Source organism: Choloepus didactylus, chromosome 3, assembly GCF_015220235.1.
Source record: "Choloepus didactylus isolate mChoDid1 chromosome 3, mChoDid1.pri, whole genome shotgun sequence".
In the NCBI taxonomy this organism is placed as follows: domain Eukaryota; kingdom Metazoa; phylum Chordata; class Mammalia; order Pilosa; family Megalonychidae; genus Choloepus; species Choloepus didactylus.
The window spans coordinates 124,384,755-124,406,852 of NC_051309.1; the positions used below are offsets into that span (position 1 = coordinate 124,384,755).

The 22,098-nt window shown below is 35.3% G+C and overlaps 1 protein-coding gene across 2 annotated transcripts in view; it reads right to left on the reverse strand.

Moving 5' to 3' along the window:
- The window catches only part of ARSJ (arylsulfatase family member J), a 70,103-nt gene that overhangs the window by 27,871 nt on the left and 20,134 nt on the right, over nucleotides 1-22,098 (reverse strand). The window lies entirely within an intron of this gene.

Consider the following 22,098-nt stretch of genomic DNA (forward strand, 5'->3'; position numbering starts at 1 on the left):
CTCAAGAACTCTGTCCAGCAATTCTCACTCTGTCTTCGGCAGCAGCAATTTTTGTCTCTCAGAACCATTCCCATCTGCATACAACTATGCTGTTACTTCTTCTACCTCAAAAACCGTTCTCTGGACCCTACTTCCCTTTCCAGGTACTGCTCCTCCCACCCTTTGGTTTCATTTTTATAGTCAAACTCCTGAAATTGTTGTAGATAATTGTTGAATTGTCATCTCAAGCTATTGCTCTCCCATTCCCTGTTGAACATATTCTAAAATATTTTTATACCCACCACTCCACTAAAAGATCACCAGTGACCTCCATATTGCTAAATCCAATGGTCAATTTTCAGTCATCTCATTTGATCCATAAGCAGATTTTTACAATTGATCATTTGTTTTTCCTTTACACATTTTCTTCATATAGCTTCCAGAAGACTCTTGATTTTCCTACCTCACTGTTCAGTATCCATTTTTTGATTCCTTCTCATCCACCAGCCCTCTTAGCCCTGAACGGCTCAGGGTTCATCTTTAGATCCCATATAGTCTACTGGTTTCTAATATCTGCTGTTTTATTTTCAGATGTAAGCTCTCCTCTGAACTTCAGTTTCTTATATCTAATTTTCTATTTAATAACTGCATCTGAATTTCTAATATACACCTCAAACTTCCAACCCAAACCAAACTCCTTATTTACTCCCCTCCTTGAAAAAATAAATGATTCAAAATAATAATGATTTAAAATTGTGTATTCCAAAACTCTGAGTTTATAATCTTTTATTATAATAAAATGTGAATTGGCCCAAGAAGTAGCAGCAAACAAAGTGAGTTTTCTCATTTAAACCTAAATTAGGAATTATCTATTTCCTTATTTTGACTGCTTGCTCAACTATTATTCCTTTACTTCCCATTTATCCTAAGTATAAACCATGATTCTGACACTTTCCCTAAAATTGGTGGTATCTGGATTTCATATTATTTCCCTTCTGAAAATCAGTGTTTGAAAACTTAAAATTTTATTTTAAATGTTCTTTATAAGTGTAAATAACTAAGGATGCCAACTGAGGGAATAAAAATGTTAAATAAAACCAAATAATTAGAAAATGTACTGACCATTTTCTCATCATAATTTTCAATGTAAGAATGTAAATAAATGCAAAATATGGTGCCCCAATCTATGAAAGCACTGTGCTCACATGAACAGCTGCTCCAACTTAATCTGACCTTTTCCTAGTTCATGTAATAAACATGTATTGAGCAACTTCTGTGGATAAGGCACCTTTGCTGATATTGATATGAAGATATGTTAAGAAATAAAAAGCTAAGAAAGGAAGATAAGACATAGAAAAATTTGTGAGATAGAAAACTCTTTGGATGTTGTAAAGAGGAGGAAACTAATTCTGGATGGATAGATAGAAAGATAATGGAAAAGTTAATCCATCATATGGATAATAATTTATTGGAGGGTAGAGTCTGGGTCTTATCCTCCTTGTTTTCCACTTGGTACAGCACTTGATGAAAAAAAGCTGACACATTAAAGATTATTGGGGGAATGAGGAAATGAGGGATGGAAGAAGGAAAGGAAGGAAGGAGGGAGGGAAGGAAGGAAGGAGGGAAGGAAAGGAAGAAAGATGGGATGTTGTGTATATGTATGTCCATGGATCACAAAGGTGTTCAAAAGAAAAAGAAAGTTTCTGCTACCTCAAAAAGGAGCAAATTGGCTTCTCACAGTGGGCAGCAGTGGGCCAGATATATTCCAAAGAGGAATTTGATTTGGCCAATAAAAAATGTAAAGAATATTTGAAAACCACATCTATAACTTCCATGAGGTAGCTGCTTCACACAAGTCCTGGAGGCAACTGAGTTTATAACTTCTGGTGTAGATAATAGCTACTTAAGAAATAAATAAATTGAATGAATACATGCATAAATGAATATTGAATGCTGAATAGCATTCTTTACTAAATCAGCTTGTGTATTTTTTGCTTAGCATAATTTGAAATGATCTTATTTACCAGGATTTTCAAATTACTGGGTTGTTACATTCTCCCCATTTAAAACCCACTACAATGTAAGTTCCACACAGGCAGGAACTTTCTCTGACTTCTTCATTACTGCGTTGCTGGTGCCTGTCCCAGGGCCTGGCTCAGAGCAGGGATGAAATAGTACAGTGTGGGTGTATGAATGTGGAGGCCTTGTAGAGTGGAGAATGGAATAAAGTAGCTATCACAAATGCAGAAGGGTGCCTTAAAATGGACTCATCACCAACAACTGAGGAATATCACTGCTTATATAACATTGGGCAGGACACCGCATGGGGCTTATTAACTAGAATCAGATAAGGAATACAAAAACTATATTTTGTGTCTTTAGCCCCAGGTCATAAAATGAAGACTATAATATGTTGTTCCCAACTATAACTGATAAACCCAGAAACATAATTTTTTCATTAAACATTTTGAATTGATTAGAGAATGCTTCCTTGCAAACAAGAAACATTTTTAATAGAAAAAATGGACTAATTCTTAAAATACTAATTTATTAGTTTTCTACTCTTTATACTAACCTGAAATAATATAACCAAACAACATAGCTATCAGAAGAAAATGGCATGAACTCTTTTTGAATCAGAATCAGATTCACTATAGGCTTTCCTTAATCTAAAAAAAATTGGAGGGGCATTGTCATTAATCATGGAGGTAAGTATATTTTATTATAGCTTGAATATCAAACCATTTTAATTTTGCAGTTCATAAATACAGAATAATAATGAAGCAAAATGTAAGAAAAGCACACATCTCTAAGAATACAATAAGCATTTGGTTATTTCAAATGAAATATTAACATGTCTTTAATATCTTCTCTTCATATGTTCACATTTCCCACTTTTAGTTATACTGCGTTGAAGTTTGTGAAAAAAGAATATTACTGCATCTACGAATACATAAGCTTGAAGAATTCAACAGACACACACACAAAATGAATTTCAAAAAAACCCTATAAAATGGGTACACCATTATTCGTTAATAAATAATTATGTCCAGTCAATAAATAACACACTGATTATCAACATTTTCTACTTGTAGTGTGATTTCAGCAGTACTGCAAAGATCCGTTCATTTTAATATCTCCTCTGTGCAAGGGCTAGAGATTCTGAAGTCACAGAAGTCATGCTTTAGGCTATAAGTTTTCCACTCCCCAGCAATTGTTCAACTCATGCTAATCTCCTGCAGTGACACACAAGAACACTAAAAATCTTATTAAAACTTAGGTCCAATGGAATCAGAGTAGCAGGAAAATCCTGAATGCCTAGTAAATATGGATAATAAACTAAGGACCCAGATAAAGGAAAAGGAGTTAACAAAGATGGATTTCAGCCACTTTACAACTTTGCCTAGGATTGGCTGTAAGCTCCTTAGAGTTACATTAAAGAGTAAATTCAATATAGATTACAAATTTAAGATGAGAAAAAATATTCTTACATTAAATCCAAATTTCTGATAGGCCAATATGCATACTTCTTGAATTTGGATTTGTGTTTAAGGCAGATTATTCTTCGGACAAGGTTCTTAGAGGCCCTTTCCACAATCGATTTTCTTGTTCTTTTCCAATTTGCACAATGTCCTCCCTGAAGTCAATCTCCAGATTGCAGGGAAAGAGGACAGGCTGAGTAGCCTTTGAGGTTCATCAATAGAAAGCAAATGTATCTTTCCATTTCAGTTCTACATTTGAACTTCTATGTTCCTCACAGTTCCAAGACAATATATAGGCTCATAAATATTTCTAGAAAGAATAAATGAATAAATAAATATGACCTACACAGCCACATGAGAGCACACCTCATATTCTGAATACAAATGCACTAGAGTTTCCAAGGACACTGCAAGTTGCTCAGAAAACATTTTCTTATTTACACAAGTAAGCAAGTCAGTTTATGGTTCTTTGGCATCTCAGAATTAAGTGGAATCAGTCAGCTGAAAAGAAAGGACACTAGGCAATGCAACAAAGTGACATAAAGAAATAAAGACCTCTGGTTTGAGTAACCATAAGGGTAATTATACATGCCAATAGGATTGTATAGTATTTTTGGTATGTAATTCCACATTCAGCATTGCTTGTGAGGTAGGTCTAATAGGGACAAACTACCTCAGCAATTGTTTATCTGGAAATGTCTTAATCTCTCCTTCATTTTTGAAGGAAAATCTTGCCCGATATAAAAAAGGCGTTTGGCAATTGCTTTCTTTCAGCACTTTAAATGTTTCTTTCCACTGCCTTCTTGCCCCCCATGGTTTCTGATGAGGAACTGGAACTTAATCTTATTGGGGCTCCCTTGTACATAACATGTTGTTTTTCTCTTGCAGCTTTCGGTACTCTGTCCTTGTCCTCGATATTTGACAGTTTGACTACCATGTGTATGTACATGGTTCTCTTTGAGTTTATCCTATTTGGAGTACTGGGTTTTTTGAATGTGTACATTCATGTCTTTCATTAAATTTGGAATATTTTCTGTCATTATTTCTTTGACTATTCCTTCTGTCCCTTTTTCTTTCTTCTCCTTCTGGTTCTTTCATACTGTATATTCTGTAAATTGATATGCTTGATGATGTCCCACAGGGCTCATAGGTTCTGTTTGCTGTTTCCATTTTTTTTTCTTTCTGCTCCTCAGCCTGAATCATTTGAATTGTCTTATCTTCAAGTTTATTCTTTCTTTTGCCAGCTGTAAACTGCTTTTGAAACGGTCTAGGGAATTTTCATTGTGAACTTCAAATCCACTACTTCTGTTTGTTTCCTTTTAAAATTTCTTTTATTTGAAATTCACATATAGTTCGTTCAGTGATTTCCTGATTTCCTTTATCGCTTTGAGTATACTAAAGGCCATTTTTTTTAAAAGTCTTTGGTATGTTCAAAGTTTGTTCTTCTTTGTCGATGGTTTCTGAATTTTTATCTTGTTCCTTTGAATAGGCCATCATTTCCTGTTTCTTTGCTTATCTTGTAATCTTTTCTTGTACATTGTACATTTTAATATTTTAATGTGGTAACTCTGGGATTTATTCTCTGTGCTGTCTCCACCTTAAATGTGTATCCTGCTAGTGATATGACAGAGATTTATTTGAGTGCCAAGAGCTAACAAAAACAAACCAAAGTAAAAACACATTTCCCAGTCTTTGCAAATTGGCTCTGTGTTGGCTGGTGCTCTCATCCAGAATTTAGCCCTCCTATCAAGAAGCTCAGCCTGAGATGAAAGTGCAGGGACCTCAGTCTTTTCTGAACCTGGGTTGGGTCCTGGTCTTGCTATCTGCAAACCGTTTCTGACTGCAGGGCAAATTTTGAGAGGAGAAGTCAGGGATGAGTGTACTCATTCAGGTTTTCAGGCTGCCACCCGATAGACTGGTGCCAACATATAGTCACCACAGTATGTGCACAGGGGTTACTCTGCTCCCTCTGGAACAGGGCTAGGAACCCACAATGGGAACACAGGCCAGTCACTCATCATACTGGGGAGGGACTGGGGAAGGGCCAGTAAGAATACTGCGAACTTCTCCTACCAGTTTTTTAAGTTGTGTTTTCTTAACTTGGCACTGACCCAGTTACTGCATCCTTTTAATGGTTTTCAGAGTTTTGAGGAAGATGGCTCTCCCAGGTTTTGCTATTTTTTTTTTTTTTTTTCAAAAAATCTGGGGGGAACAGAGCCCTGGAGTGTCTTACACCACCATCTTGGTCAACTGGAACTCCTTAATTGCTAATACTTTGATGCAGTTAACAGATGTATGTGAAGAAAGTTTCTTGCCTTAAGAGTAGGAAATGTATCTAGGTACTAAAAACCAGTAACGACTAATAATTCAATGCATCTTTCTTTTAAGAATCACAATGTATTGATCCATAAGGGTAGAATTTGAATCTTTTCAGAAGATCCCAGCACATTTCCCCAAACTCGGACATTGTCAACTTCTGAAGGTCATTACCTCATTTTAGCTAAAGTTCATTGCTGTGGTTGGCAGAGATACTCAGACACTTTTCTAAAACTTGATAGAGGGGAGGCAGCATCTGCCATTGGCTCCAATTTTAACTCTCCCTTCTCTTGTTCCTCTCCTGGGGCACATGTGATCTTGAATCAGTGTTTCATACCTTAGCTCACATTCGTGGACTTGACTCGTGGCTCCTAATCCTACAGTATCTGTCATAGCCTGACATAGGGAATCCCTGCCCACCCTGTGTTCTACTGTAGCAGGGAGGACTGGAGCCATCGTTGGTCTGAGGACCATTCTGTGATGTTCTACTGCACCACAGGTAGTAGTCTGGATTCCTAAGCTGAGGTAGAATTCCTGGGTAAGTATTTCAAACACATTATAGTGGGATTGACCTATGTTTTCTTTTAACAAATAATAATTGAACATTACTCTGGACCAGGCCCTAGAGTAAACAGGGGACCATATTTCTCACTCCTCAAGGTGTCAGATAATGAATAATTAGACCAACTAACAAATAAGAAAATGAAGGAAGTGATAACTAGTAGGAAAAACAAAACAAAACAAGCTAACAGTAGAGACTGACTGAAGGATGTTACATTAAGTAGGATGGACAGGGAAGGCTTCTTTGAGGGTGTGACATTTGATCTGACAACTGAAGGGTGAGATGGATCCAGTCAAGTGAAGATCTGGGAGGAAATCACACAAGTAGAGGAACATGAATGCAAAGTCTCAGGGCTGAAATGAGATAAATAGGCAAGGAACAGAGAGAAAGACAGTGAGGCTGGAGCACAGAAAATCTGGGAAGATGAAGGCCAGGGAGGTAGGGAGGGGCCAGAATATATCAGGCCTTACAGACCATGTTGTGGAACTTGGATTTTTTTTTTTAATTGAAATGGTGAAGTCATTAGAAAGTTTTAAGCAGAGGAGTTACAAGATCTAATTTAAGTTTTTCAAAATATCTCTGACTGAGCTGTGGCAAATGGAATTTTGGTGGTAAAAGAGGAAACAATAGGAATGCTGCTGCAAAAGAGTAGGCAAGTGATGAATTTGGCTTGGAGTGTGGGTTGGAACCAGGAGATTCAGAGAAGCCATTTTTAGGAAATGCTTTGCAAGGCAGATATGACAGAGCTAGACGGGGGTTAATGTGTATGTGTGTATTTATATGTATGTATCTGTGTGGGCATGTGTATCTGGAAGTGGGGAAGATAGATAAACAGGGGCCCACATGATTCCTAAGATTTGGGCTTAAGCAACTGTGTGAATGATGGGAAAGCTAGGAATGGAACATGCAAAAAAATCAACACTCTCGTCTTAAGAGTTTGAGATTACTGCATTAATCAATAGTTATTCATCAGGTAGGTAGTATCTAAGGTTTCCTCAAGAAAAATAATCTCATAATTTTAGAGTCATGTAAACACCAAAAGGGATCCACTACCTAAAAAACAAACTAACAAACAAGAAAAGGTAAAACCAACTTATCCAATAAAATTATGTATCATGTCAAGCAGAAATGAGTCCAAGACCTGGAAAATGGGTAAAATATGTTGCTGGGAGTCCTTTCAGGGAATAGTGGGATTATCAGTTTGTTAGGCATATGTGTATTGTTATTGACTGACTATTTTACAATTCTGTGGGGGTAGAAGTTAAAGTTGTAGAAAATTGAGAATAATTCATATGATTCATATCCATAACATCATAAATGTTCAATAAAGATGTAGCTAATTTCTTTCCAATAGAAAAGATGACCCCAAACATTATAGTTTATTTCCCTATGAATATTAGCCAGTTTTGCACTAATTAGCAAATTTATTTTAGCAATCTTTATTATTTATATATCTTTTTCCAAATTCTCATTTGAGTTAGCCTTGGCATCTTAACAGTTCTCTCCTTAATTGAGTTTAATGAAATCTTTGACACATTTATTTCATATCTGGATGAAAGTAATATTTTTAACTTTTGAAAAATCTATGTTAACAAGAATAACAGTAATACATTAAAAATCAAGGGACGTTTCTGAAGCCTAAACAGAAACTCCTATGCTGTGATTAGTTCTTTGGTGTTCTCCCTTAAAATAACCTTTTTTGATAATGTGACAGGAGAGAAAGAAGTAAACTTTCAATAGGTTTATAACTGACTGGTAGAGAGCTGGGTTATACCATTCTTGTGCTTGAGTGCATGTGGAATGATTCCTAAGACACTCGCATTGTGGAAGAATTAGTTTTGGTCATTCTTTCAAAAAACAGGTTATAACGCTGAGAAAACTAGCTTAATTACTATCAAAAATCCCATTGCTCCAGTCACATATTAAATCTCTAGTGCAGCTTACCTTTATGTATCTGACATTTATGTAAACAGGTATAAAAACCATACTTGCATTTTGTTTATCCTTCAATTTTTTCTTTCTAATGAAAAGAAAAAATAATTCTCTCAAGCAATTTCCTCATGGTTTTTATTTCTGCTCTAAACCAAAAATTCTGTCATCAACAGAGTATCTTCAGGGGCTTACTTATAATCTCAATCTGTTCATATTGCAAGCAGAGTGATTTAGGAAACCAATTTCTCACAAAATACTTTCCATTTATTCTTTAAGTATTTTTCCCCTAAGATTCATTCCCTGTCCACTTGGTTAAAAAAAAAAAAAAAAAAAAAGACATCTTTGTGGTTATTGGGATGGTTAAGTTTAAATGATGGAGGAGTAAGTCACACCTAACCATGTTCCACTGTGTGAAAGGCAATAAAAAGTGCACAGGAGTTTATTCCTTCAGTCTATTCCAGATGCCTTTTCTCCTTTTTCTTATCTATTTCCTTTAGGCTTTCCTAGAACTGGAAACAAAAGGGACTGTGCTTGATCTCCAACTTAAAATGAAAGGAAAACCTAAATGTAACTGCTAGCTTTTAATGACTTTCAAATCACTATGCACAAGTACAACCACGCAGGCACACCCAATGATCTGCACTCAGAAGTCCCTCCTCTGCACATCAGATGGCACATTTAGGAACATAAAACACTATAACTGAAAGAAAAGAATGCTAGGATACTAAAGATAATTTAAATATGTTATGTTTTATAGTGGATGAGCATCCCAAATTTTCTACATGGTCTTCATTGAGCATTTTATAGTGTTATTTTAAATATGAAGAAATTCCGGCATAAAAAGATAAAGCTGATGATCTAATCACTGAAATTTAGAGAGTACTACTACTCTCCACAATCATTTTATTAGCCCCTTATGCCTTGCAACAATGCTGTGAGTAGATCATTGTCATGCTCCTGCCCTCTCTTCTACTTGATTTTAAAAGGCCCTTTGGAGGAAAAGAAAAAGGAAGGTCTGGGGGATTTTTCTTCCTCTAGGTTTTCCCTACCTTTAATCTCGAAATGGTGTCAGACTCTTTAGATGCCAAGGCTCTGGCGGTCCAGAAAAATGAGAGTTACACAGATGCTAACTGTATAGATTCTCAGGAAATACAAAGAAATTCTAGCAACATGAAAAGTGATTACATGGGGCTAGAAATATTGTGCTGTGTGAATGGAGACACTCGAAAGAACTGCTTCCCTATTTCCCTCTCTTTGAAGTGATCTCAGCTGTCCAGTGCCACTGTGAAGGAAACCCATCACAGAGAAGAAAGGAAATTTCTATTCCCCTCATTCCTTTTACGTCCCCCAATACCTGCTTCCCATCCCACCCCCCGCATCCCCACCATTGCTTTATGTCCAGCTGGTGAAGGGAAAAGCTATTCCTAACACAGCAGATGTAGGGAACATCAGCCAGATGAGCCCTGGAAGTGGCAGTCAGTTTGGTTTGGTAATAAGGAAATAGCTTAAGAGAAACACAGGAGTCATTTCTCTAAGACACACGAAATCGTTTCTCTGAGAAACATTATGCAACAGCTTTGAGATAAATCATGAGAGACAGAGACAGCAGGAGAGAGAGAGAGAGAGAGAGGGAGGGAGGGAGGGAGGAAGAGGGAAGGAGGGAGGGAGGGAGGGGAAGAGAGAGGGAGAGGGATTCAAAAGGTATCGATTTTGTTCTGTAATATGAATAGCAATATATTGTACATTAGCTTCTTAGGTTTAGAGGAAAGTGACTGTGTTCTCTTATTTTTATAGCCAACCAGTAAAGGTCTGCACATTGTGAGGCCAAGTTTTTCTGACTTTACCATAACTAAGCACAGGAATGGGAATTATTTTCTCTGGAATCTGTTCTGAGACGACAGCATAAAAATTTGCATATAGTTGGAGCACTGGCATACTGGTTTGACCTTGAAATCCTGTAATTCTGTTTATGGCATTTCCTTTCCAAATCTGCACAAGACTATGGAATGGAAGGAGGGATCTGGAGAAGAAAAAATAAATTAAGGTTTCCATGTTTGAAGCAACAACTGTAAAAGAGGGAAAGTAACCAGAATCATAAAAGTTAAAGCTTTATGAGAAATTTTTTAGAAACCCCAAACAATAAAGCTAGAAAGAACTGTACTCATTACTTACTCCTATAGCTATTCAGCTATTACTTGAGCATTTCTAGTGATGGCAAGTTCAATGCTTCATTATTGGATAGCTCATTTTATTTCTGAAGAGTTTGCTGATAGAAGGCTCTTATTTGGATTTATCCAGGCTCTGCATGTCTGGAATCCTAATAAATATAGAATCTCTTCTACATTACAGTTATTCAAATATGTGAAGACAGTTACCACGTTCCTGAGTCATCTCAATTATTTCAGCCAATCCTCAAGCCCTGATGTTGCCAGATCCCTTCTTTGGCACACATTTCAGTTTGTCAGTGAGCTTCTTAAAATCTGGCACTTTGAATTGAACATAATACTCCAGATGTGGTCTGAACAGTGCAAAGTTCAATGGGACTATTACCTTTCTTGATCTGAAGTCTACACTTCATTAGGTCTCATATTAGCTTATTGGGCAGCACATTACATTGTTGGCACATGGTTGAGCTTGCAGGCAGTTAAAAACCCACATGATTATTATTCTTTTCCATATAAACTGTTCTTGAGCCAAGTTTCTTGCTTCTTTAGAAAAATGGCTCATTCTGTGAATCTACACTGAGAGCCTTCCATTTTCTTGATGCTTTCTCTCACTCTTCCTGCCAGTTAAAGATCTAGAAGATACTTGATTTTGTCATCCAGTATGTTAGCTGTTCCTCCCCTGTTAATATGGGTAAATATGTCTTCTCTGAATCATTTGTTAAAGACTTTGAAGGGACAGAACTCACTTAAAACAAAGTCTCATGAAATGTTACTGGAGACCAGCCCTCAGGTTAACTTTGATTTATTACTTTGAATAGCCTGCTCAACTTTTTACTTAACTTTACTACCATCCATTCTATTGCTTTTTTAATTTAAAAGGATCATTAACTACAGGCCCTGTTGAAACTGAGACTGGGTAAACCCATAACTTCTATGCTGACTAAATGGTATTTTGGGGGCATGATTTGTTCTCAGTGAACCTAAGGCAGCTCCTAATGATCACCAATCCCTTACTTAATTACTCAATAGCAACTAAATGCATAACCAAGTAGAATTTTTTTTCAGGGTACCACAATCAAACTTTTAACTTTTTTGACATTGCGATACTACATGTCTTCAATATTCTGATATTCTTGCTGTTTATGACTTTAATGATAGCTTTTTAATATTTTGACACATATTGACATTTAAAATATGGCATGTAACTGAATCCAGTGTGCACCCTCAATTCATCTAACTGTTCTTATCTCTCAACCCAGGTAATCCAGAACTGCTGGGTGAGGTAGTGCTGAAAGTAGTCACTAGAGGGCAGTAGAGGGTTAAGAAAAGGTACAGGCCTGAGTGACAGCTAGTTAGAAGGGCTGATAGATCTAAGGTTAAAGAAGGCCAGTCCCCTAAAGGACAGGCAGGTCTCTGAGTTTTACCCCAAAATTATTGTTTATATGCGGTTCCTGTAAGAACCTCAATAGAACTAGGGCATGGTCCAGATGCATCAGCCATTCAGCACTCAATTGGAAGACTTATGGAAACAAAGACAGACATTTTTAAGAAGTTTGATACAAATGCTGGAAAACAGCTTTGTCACATCTTGGTACAATGGTTGAAGTCTATGTTCAAAGCTAAGATTAAAATAGTATAGATTCAATAATAATAGGTATAACTTACTGAGTGTTATCTATATGTCCAGCAATGAACCAACAACAATTTCTATTCTTGGAACAACCATTAGAAAGCAATGTTATCCCCATTTCACAGAGGTTTAAGACATATAAGTGGCAGAATTGGAATCTGTGCAGAAGTCTGATGACCACCAAAGTATCTATGTCTCTGTGCTGAAAGTCAAGACATATAGTATCTTAATTCAGTAAATAGGACTCAGGGAAGAGAGCATGGCAAAAGCTTATAGCAATCTGCTTCAAAGACCTGGCCTTCTCTCTTAGTATGCGTTGAAAGTGGAAACATCTTACTTATTTTGTACTTCTATTTTGTACTAATGATATTTCATCAGTCCTTCCCAGTTTAAAGTTCAATTCTGCTTTTTAAGGGCAATGCAAACAAATGCATTCTATTTTCTTTAAAGCCCTGAGGCAAATATATACTTTGTAAACATAATATACAGCTTTTTCTTTTAGTTCTATGAATTTAATGCAATCTTAGTGTAATGAAAATTCTCAGTAATAATTCAAATTTAAAATAGGAACAGCATCTTTTGGTCCCAGATATTGGCCACATAAAATTGGCAACAGAACCATCTAGTGAAAATTCCACTTAGTGTATACTACTCAATTAAGAGAGGAAATATTTAAAGGAGAAGAAAAAAAGACTTTGAATTTTAGAATCAGTAAAACCAATATTAGGTGAACATGCAGATTAATCTTGTGATAAAATGACCAAAGGCAGCATAATAAAAGGATTTTAAAAGTGCTGAATCTTAAAGAACTTGGATGGAAGTGAAGTCTAAGTGTTCTGAACAAAAAAAACAGATGTTTCAAAATATAGCTCAAGTGATAAGATTACTGATGTCAAGGATACATGACATTTGAATAAAAACTATTTCAAGAAATTTGAGATTCAAAAAAGACAATATTTCTAAATTAATATTTTATTTCATAAAGTATATGACCTTAAATATATAAATAATAAATTAAATGTTTAACTACATTATTCATATTCCTAAAAGTTTATATATTCAAGCTGAGATTTAGAGATTACCAAAAAGTAACAAATCTTTGTGCAGATGAGGAAGTTGGTTTAAATAATTTGCCCAGAAGAAGGTTCACTCCTTGAGAGCAAATACTGTGTCTAATTTGTCTTTATTTCTCCCCAGAGACAGACAATGTATCTGGTATATAATAGATGTTACAAAAATGTTTGCTGAACTGAGCTAGCCAATATTACAAAACACTTTTGAGGTAAAATCTTAGCTCGTAAATTATATGTCACCTAATTTATTCTATAACCTTTCTACTCTGCTGGTACTACCTCTAAACTGGTCACATATTCACTTGTGCAACAAGTTGTTCTTAAAATCTGAAGAGATCTCAAAACCTAGAGGAGCAGAAACAAAGAATTAAAATAATATAATATCATTTGAAAGGGCTTCTTATGGGTTCCTATAGTCATTAAAATCTTATTAAATATTTGAATGTATGGAAATGATTAACAATAGTTTCCTTTGCCTCCGTCTTTCTCAGAATATATAAATAAAATATTCATTGCAATTAATATAGTATTTCCTTAAAATCAATAGATAATGTTTCCATAATAGCTTTCTCTGATTTAAAAAAATAATCTGCCAGGTGTATGAAATAGAAAAAAAAGTCAGGTTTATGAATTTCTAGACCCATAATTCATATTATTTGCCTGTATGTTTTCAGCCTTTATCAGGATTCAGATTTTTAAATACATGTAAAAGACAGTAAATGAAATGTCTGTTTCAATTTTTTCCTCAAGCCCAATACCTGGGAATCATTGTGTTTCAAAAAATAAATATATCTTCCTTTAATTCCTTATAGGTTAAACAAAGAAATATACTTTAAAAGTCCGCTTGTCTCCCTTAACTCTCACTACAAAACTGTCCCAAAGACAAAGATTTGTGCAGCTTTTATAGACTTTTTTTGATATCCAGGGACTTTATTTCTGAATGGTGAGACAGATGAACCCAGATCATAGTCAACAGCAATCTACCAAGGGTCCACTCTCAGAAAAGCAAGCCATGCCTTTTTAAAGGTGGGGCTGTCTTTAAAACATCCACGGATATTAAACACCTTATACCCCAGGAGCCAGAGGTCACAACCTCCTAGAAATTATTTTTAATTTGTTCTAATCAGTAATAAATCTAGTGCAGTCATCCTTTCCTTTGCTAGCCTCAGTGCATTTGCCTCTCAGGTTATTTTAGTTTCCTTCTATCCCCAATAAACAAGCTATGTTCTTTTCCTCCCCTCTCAATTTCTCCACTGTTTTCTTCAGCCTATGTGAGCACACAAGCATCTGTTTCCGAGAGCCTACACCAGACGGATGAAATTAATTACTGCAGAAATCTGAGGAAAGGGGAGATCAAGGGACATTTACCACAGGCAGAAGATGAGGGAGGAGTGGAACAGGAACCAAAAAACAAGGACATTCATTGTCAGGAATAAACTAAAGCCACTTCTCAGAGTTTCACCAGATCCAACACAGTGCTGAAATTTAATTTGAGGGAATCCTTGAGCAAATATGGTGGATATTTAACACTTACCCCTACTCCCTGCATTCTAATTAAAATCTCTCAACATAAATAGGCAGACCGGTTATCATTTAAAATTAAATTAACCCCATTAACACGCATCTTTTAGGTCTCAAATTTACATGAACTCATGGTAGTCTAAATGACTGCATAATTAAACAGGAGATTTGGGAAGAACGTTCTCAACTGAAATACTAGGAAGCACAGGTTCCGTGCCATTCTGCCGGGGCTGTGCTGTAGAATTTATTGTAAGAGAAACTACTCAGATGAAATCTGCCTGGTATCTATAAACATCAAAGTCACATGGATAAAGCTCAATAAGTACCATGCAAACAATAATGACTAACATCTGCAGAGGGCCTTCCGGTCTACATGTTGCCTTATTTAACCTTGATAACTATTTTCATCCTCATTTATAGATCAGGAAACTGAAGCTTAGGGAAGTGAAGTGATTTAGTTTAGATCACATAGCAAAAGACAAATGTTTCAAGCCCAAATTTTCAACTCTGAAATAAGATTTTCTGATCCCAAATCTACTGTTATTTCTACCTCATTGTGTTGCTGCCCTTAAAATGTTTTAAGAAATTCTATGTTACAAGAACAACAGAGTTATAGTGATCGTATCTTTAAAAACTTTTTTTATTGTGGTAAAATATATACAACAAAATTTTGACTATTTCAAGTATACAAGTCAGCGGTATCAATTACATTTGCAATGTTGTGTTCCCACCCCACCATCCATTACCAAGATATTTTCATTATCTCAAACAGAAACTCTGTATCCATTAAGCAATGACTCCCCATTCCCCATCACCTGAGCTCCTAGTAACCTCAAATCTACCTTCTTGTCCCTGTGAATTTGCTTACTCTAGATATTTCTTGTAAGTAGAATCACAGTATTTGTCCTATGTGACTGGCTAATTTCACTCAGCATAATGTTTTCAAGGTTCATTATGTCGAAGCATGTATCAGAACTTCATTCCTTTTCATAGCTGAATACTATTCCATTGTATGGATATAACACATTTTGTTTATCCATTAGTCTATTAATAGACACTTGGGTTATTTCCACTTTTTCACTACTGTGAATAATGTTACTATGATCATTGATGTACAAATATCTTTTGAGTCCCTGTTTTCAATTTGGGGTATATACCTAGGAGTGGAATTACTAGGTCATATGGCAATTATGTGTCTAACTTTTTGAAGAACTGCCAAACTGCATTCCACAGCAACTGCACCATTTTACATTCCCACCCACAATGGATGAGAGTTCCAAATTCTTCACATCCTAACAAGCCAACACTTGTTATTTTCCCTTAAAAAAAAAAAAATAACCTTCATGTTAATGGGTATGAAGTTGATACATCTGTCAATGTAATTTTTAGAAATAATTGTCTTAGAATGAGATGTGGTAGCGTTCCCTGATCTGAACAGTTGGTGTTGGAGCAGAAGTGGGGAAGCCCTATTTGGAAACATAAGGAGTCGAACTGTACATTTGTGCAGTGGACAAGTCCATGAGTGCAATAAGAGAATTGTTTGGGGATCAGCATTTGCTTCAAAGGACCAGCTCCCTTTGACCTCTAACTCAGTATTTAAATGTAGCCACTAGGCAGAGGATGCACTCTCCTTTATTCTGTGAGATTGTAGCCCTCACTGTAAAGTCGAACTGAGATTCTGGGAGCTAGAAAAATAATTTTGGAAAGTAAATTACATCATGTCACACCTATGTTGAAAACTCTCTAATGACATCTCATCACACTTAAGCTAAGTTTCAAAGTCCTTACTGCAGGCTTCAAGGCCACATATGATCTGCCCCTTTACTTTGTCTCTATTCTCATTTCTTACCACAAACAGTTCATTTACTCCACACCCGCCTAGTAGCTATTTCTCAAACATGCCAAGCCAGCTGCAATCTCAGGACCTTTGCCACTGCTGCTCCCTCAGTCTGAACCAACTTTGGCTTAGTTTGTCCTTCATTTAATTTAGGTCTCAAATGTTTCCTCTTTACAAACACATTTGCTGAGTGCCCTATATGAAATAACAATTTGCCTCATTCTCTTTTTCCTTAACTTGCTTTATTTTTCTCCATAGTATTTAGTACCTCTTGACATTGTATATTTTTATTAATACAGATGTTAATATAAGTATTGGGTACAAAAATGCCATTTTTATAGGGTTAAAAAGGTGAAATATCAGGAATTTAAATGACACAACCCAATAGATTTATATGCAATGTACCTGCTTATCTTCATTGATGCATGCTTTCTTCAGGTGAAAATTTCATGTAAATCCACTTCTATTAGTAATAATGCAAAATTTGTTGGATTATCTCTTATATTCTGTTTATTTTACAAGTCAGGAGATTAGCTCCTGTCACAGAATTTTCTTCTGGTGTCATAAAAATTCATTATATATAAACTATAATGCATATCTATATAAATGATTACATAGTTTATAAATATTACAATGCCTCACTAAAATTTATTTTACATTGCACTCTTATTACCTTTGTAATCCAATCATGAGAAAATGAAACGAAAATACAATACCAAAATCCACAAAAACAAAAGTTAAAGGCAATAAAGCTGAGGAATAAATTAAAGTGTTTACAAGCTATGAAAATAATGGCTTATGGTAAGTGTTCTAATTCTACTGAGACAAAGAAGGGCAGAAGAAGCCAGGCTGGAATTCAAAACTGGTTGTGAGGGAGAACTTCCCTGATTACGTGATTATGCGATTGTAAACAATTGGGGCCTTTTTTTACGTCAAAAAAGATTTGAAATTTCCTTCTCCAGAATTTTTTATAAAATGAAAGTTACCTTTCAAGGATTGTTTAACCATCATTTAACTCCAACTTAACATAATCAAATGGACCATGAATAAACCTACTACTGAAGGAAATAAAACTCATTCCATAATTGTTCTAGGATAACAATATGTCATCTTACTTGCGAGATGACAGAGTAGATAATTCAGTCTCTGCTTATTGTATCCCAAGTTTCATCAGAAAATTAATATGTTAAAGAAATATGTCAACTAAAAATCCTTCCATCTATAATAAGTAAAATTAATGGGTTTTATTCAGTAAGGAGAAAACAATTTTATGACTATAAAAGATTTGATTTGAAATTTATGTAAGATAGAGATATAAGATAACTGGATTTCCACAGGGAATATAGCCCAAGTGAATATAAAATATCTGTAAAGTATAGAGAGTATATTTATGCTTCGAGCCCAACTATATCCAAATGGTAGCTGTTTGGTTTACAGTCTGAGGGTATTTTCTTTTTCTCCTTCTCTTCTCCTTGTGTTCATATTTCTAACTGATTTGAATTAAGCTGCTCTCTCATTGGTTGAAATACAATCTAATTTAACTTGTAACCATGTATTAATTGAGCTCCACCTCTGAACAGAAACTAGATGGGTAGTAGATGGGACAAGTTAACAAAGAGACATGCATTGAACTATTATGATACTGAAATATAGTAATTTTTCAAACTAGCATTGGAGAAGTTGAATATTTATTGAGCTATACCTGTAAGCTGAAAAACAAGTTTAAAATCTCTCATTACATTTCTTTTTGTCCAAAAATATGAGAATCATATTGGGGAGAACAGTTTGAAGTAATTTTGAAAGAGAGTGGGGTAAGGCCTGCTTTATGAAAAACACATTTAGAATACAAAAGTTTAGGACCCAAATTATTCATAATACTAAAGGTGTCTTCCCTTCTTATGGGGTGTATTTAATATATTGTTCCCTGAGAACATAAAGAGTTAATTATTAATCATTTAACAGAAAGAATAGGAGAAGAAGGGGATCTAAAACATTAAAAGGTAAACTTAAGAAATATAACAAATATACTAGAATTTTGGTGGGACCACATATTCACTTAATAAATATTTACTGATTATTAATATATGTAATATAATTCTAGACCCTGGGGCAAATTTAAATGTATAAAAAAAGGCCTAGGCCTTTGAAGAGCTCAGAGAATATAATGATGAATGCTATAGTATTGTTAAGAAAATAAAATGAGTGGGAAAAAAAAGGGAGAAACATCTGTAGGAATAAGAGAAGGAAGCAAAATTTTACTTGAGTGCTGAAGGATAAATCAGATATACAAAGGATAAGAAATGGGTAAAAGGCACTTCAAAAGGCACACCATATGCAAAGGCATAGAAGTATGAGAGCAAGGTAAGCTCATGAAATGGTGACATAATCAATAACTAGATTTTAGGGTATGTGGAGGAGTGTGTGGGAAAGGAGTCTGGAAAGGTAGCGAGAGGCTGGCTTATGAAGGGTATTTTATGCCAAGACAAAGAGTCATGGTCCTGTGGGGTCCACATTGCCAATAGCACGATTTTCAATTGGGTATATCATGGGATGTGCAATTTAGAAAGACAGTTGCAGTGGCTTAAGGAAGGTGAGACAGTGGAAGGAAGATACTGGTGACAATGGACCATTTCAAATTTCAAAGGCTGTTGCAACTGTACCAGTAAGGTGAACCTACATATACATTGTTATAAATGAGAAGAGAAGATATATTTTACTTTGGAGTAATTAATGTTTCTAATAATTGTGGGCAGCTCATAATATGAAATGCCTTCAGGCAAGGCTAAGTTTGGGAAATGGGGCCTTGTTACCTAGTAAGTTAATAGTAGTAAAGGCCTCTATGTGATCTCTGATGCCTTCTGATGGTGACAGTTCTTTTAGTCACAGCTGTCCAAAAGACAATGCCACCGTTTTATTTATATATTTTTATTAGGATCCTTGAACATTAGGTGTTTCTTCTTTTAAATAAATTAAAGAGACCTCACCTGAGAAGAATGGATAGAAAAATAAATCCTTTAGATTTGCAAAGCTAATGAGCAATAAATTTTATTGGAAAATAAAATGTAAAAATAAGTAGAGTAACTGTTTATTTGAGAATGGTAATAGTTCTTAAAAGTTGATCTTCTGTAACAAATGTGGTCTTTAGTCCTATTTTGCAGGAAAATCTTAAATCATTCTTTCCAAGACAGACCACTGAAAAACAGAATCAACAGCCCCAAGCCCTCTCTCTGCTGTTCAAGCATAAAACCAGAATCAAAAATGCACAACCCATGTTTTCATAGTTCAAGGCCACTAATTTGTTTGTATATTGAACCCAAGCAATTTCATTGGTTTACTTCTTTTGCAATTCTTTTAAAAAAATGTAACCTTAATTTGAAAAAAAAAAAAAAAGTTTCCAAGTTGAGAAAACAACTTAGATAGAATTTAATCTACAAGGCTTAAATACATCTTCTCATTCCATGATGTAATGACACTTTATGAGTAATTAACATATCTGTCAAGCACACAGACCTTCTAAGACATCCTCTTTGGATAACATCTGCTGTTAGGATTATCCTATGTTCCATACTAAGGTGCTCAAGAAAAACAATTTCATGTTGAGTGACATATACCAGTGCAGCAAATCTTCTAAAATTTGCATGTTGTTTTGGGAACCTTTCGAAAGGAAACTGTAAGCCAGCATATGGGAAATTATAAATGCAGCCTGAGTCCGCCTGGAATCTAATTAGAGATGCCTTCCAGCTGTTGCTACTGCCTGGAACCTCTATTTCCTCCTACTCTCCCTTCCCAAACATACCCTGGAAAAGAAAGTTGAACAGCAGCACTAGTGATGCAACTTTAACTGAGCAAAGTAGTCTGAATGCTCCTGTAAATAAAGTGTTAAACTAAGAAAATTGTACTAGTATAATTTGGGAGTCTAATTGAGAAGATAGTACATAAGCAAAATGAATGCTAAATTTAAAAATTATGTACATAACCAGTATCAGAGTTACAGTTATCAATGTTGTAACTAAAAACAGAATATGGTCTAAGGTATAGACAAATTAAGGAATCCAGAAAGAAATTTTCCAGATGCACTATTTTCCTTGAAGTAGACACCTATAGCAATTGAAGAAGGTCTTTAAACCATTAGTCTTGATAAACAGCAGACTCTACAACATGGATTTGCTTTTTTTTTTTCTCTTATGGATATTAGCCTGCATCTTTTGTCTTTAGCTGTTACATACATATTACATACATATGTAGATGTATATGAATATGTATATGTACATAGCTCTTTGTATATATAGCTTAAGGCATACTGGGCTTAGAGAAGGATGTGGCGTTAGCATCTTGAAGGATAAAGATTTCCAATGGACTGAGCAGAGGGCATTTGTGGTACACATTTACCACTCCCATTTCTTCACTCATTTCCTTTCCATGAATTCCTCTATATCTTCACCTATGCTTCACCCACACCTTCAAGCATATGTCTCTCTATCTTGAAAATAACCTCTCTCTGAACAGTACTTCTCTCTTTCCTTTGTTTCACACTCAACACCCTCACACAGGGTACACCCATTCTCTCCATTTCCCTGCCACCGCCCTTTTTAATAACCTCTTCAAAATCAAAGCCATTTGTGTTTTGGCAGTGGAGAGATAAAAAACAATGTCTTTCTTCTTAAAATAATGTTTTAAAAGCACTATAGAAGTTTAATAATTACTAGAGCTATCTGAAGAGAAAATCTGTTTTCAGACAAATGTTGTTAAATTAAGTAATTGCCTTAATTGCTGCAGACATTTTTCTGAATGGCTCACACAGAACATAAATCTCATAAACCAACGGCACACTGTGGGGGGAAATAATTTCTGTTTATCCTCAGTCTGGTGTTATGTTCCATTAACAGCTTTATGTCTAAACTAAATATGCATGATATTTTCTTTCAAAAATCTTGTGTTTAATGTTTCAAAGGCCCAGACTAGTTCTGACCTAGTGAATCAATTCCCTAATATTGAATCATTCTGGCCAAACATGAGTCAGAGTAATAAAGCTCTGTGAGATACTTAGCTATTGGAACATTAGGGACATATGTGAATCTGTGAACAATTTCACAGTCTTACAGGAGACAGAATTTTTAGCTTTTATGAGAGACCAGAGTAAAAGGGAAACAGCACTTCATCGTTTTATGTCTTATCTTTTCTGAATGTATATTTACTAGGGGAACCTCAGTTTGCTATTGTTTTCTATTTATAAGGTACAGTGATAATGTGTAGCATTTAAACAAAAATTTTACACACAGTTCCCTATGTTAACACTTTACATTTATTCAGCATAATTTTTTTCAGACCATTTGGCAACTACAGTCAACACAGGATTAACTGTTTCAACAGAATGTGCTCATATGGTTGCATATTACCAAATGGTATTTGGTTTCTGAAAACTGGAATGCAAATATGAAGCCAAATAGCACAGTGTAATGTCTGAATATCCCCCATCCTGCAGTTTGGTTAATGTCTATTTCAGTTAGTGCTACTATGATCTACCAGCCACCCAAACAAAACTTTATAAAAATCATCTAGTTTTTCTTTCTTTACTTTAGCTTTATGTCCTACTGGGCATTA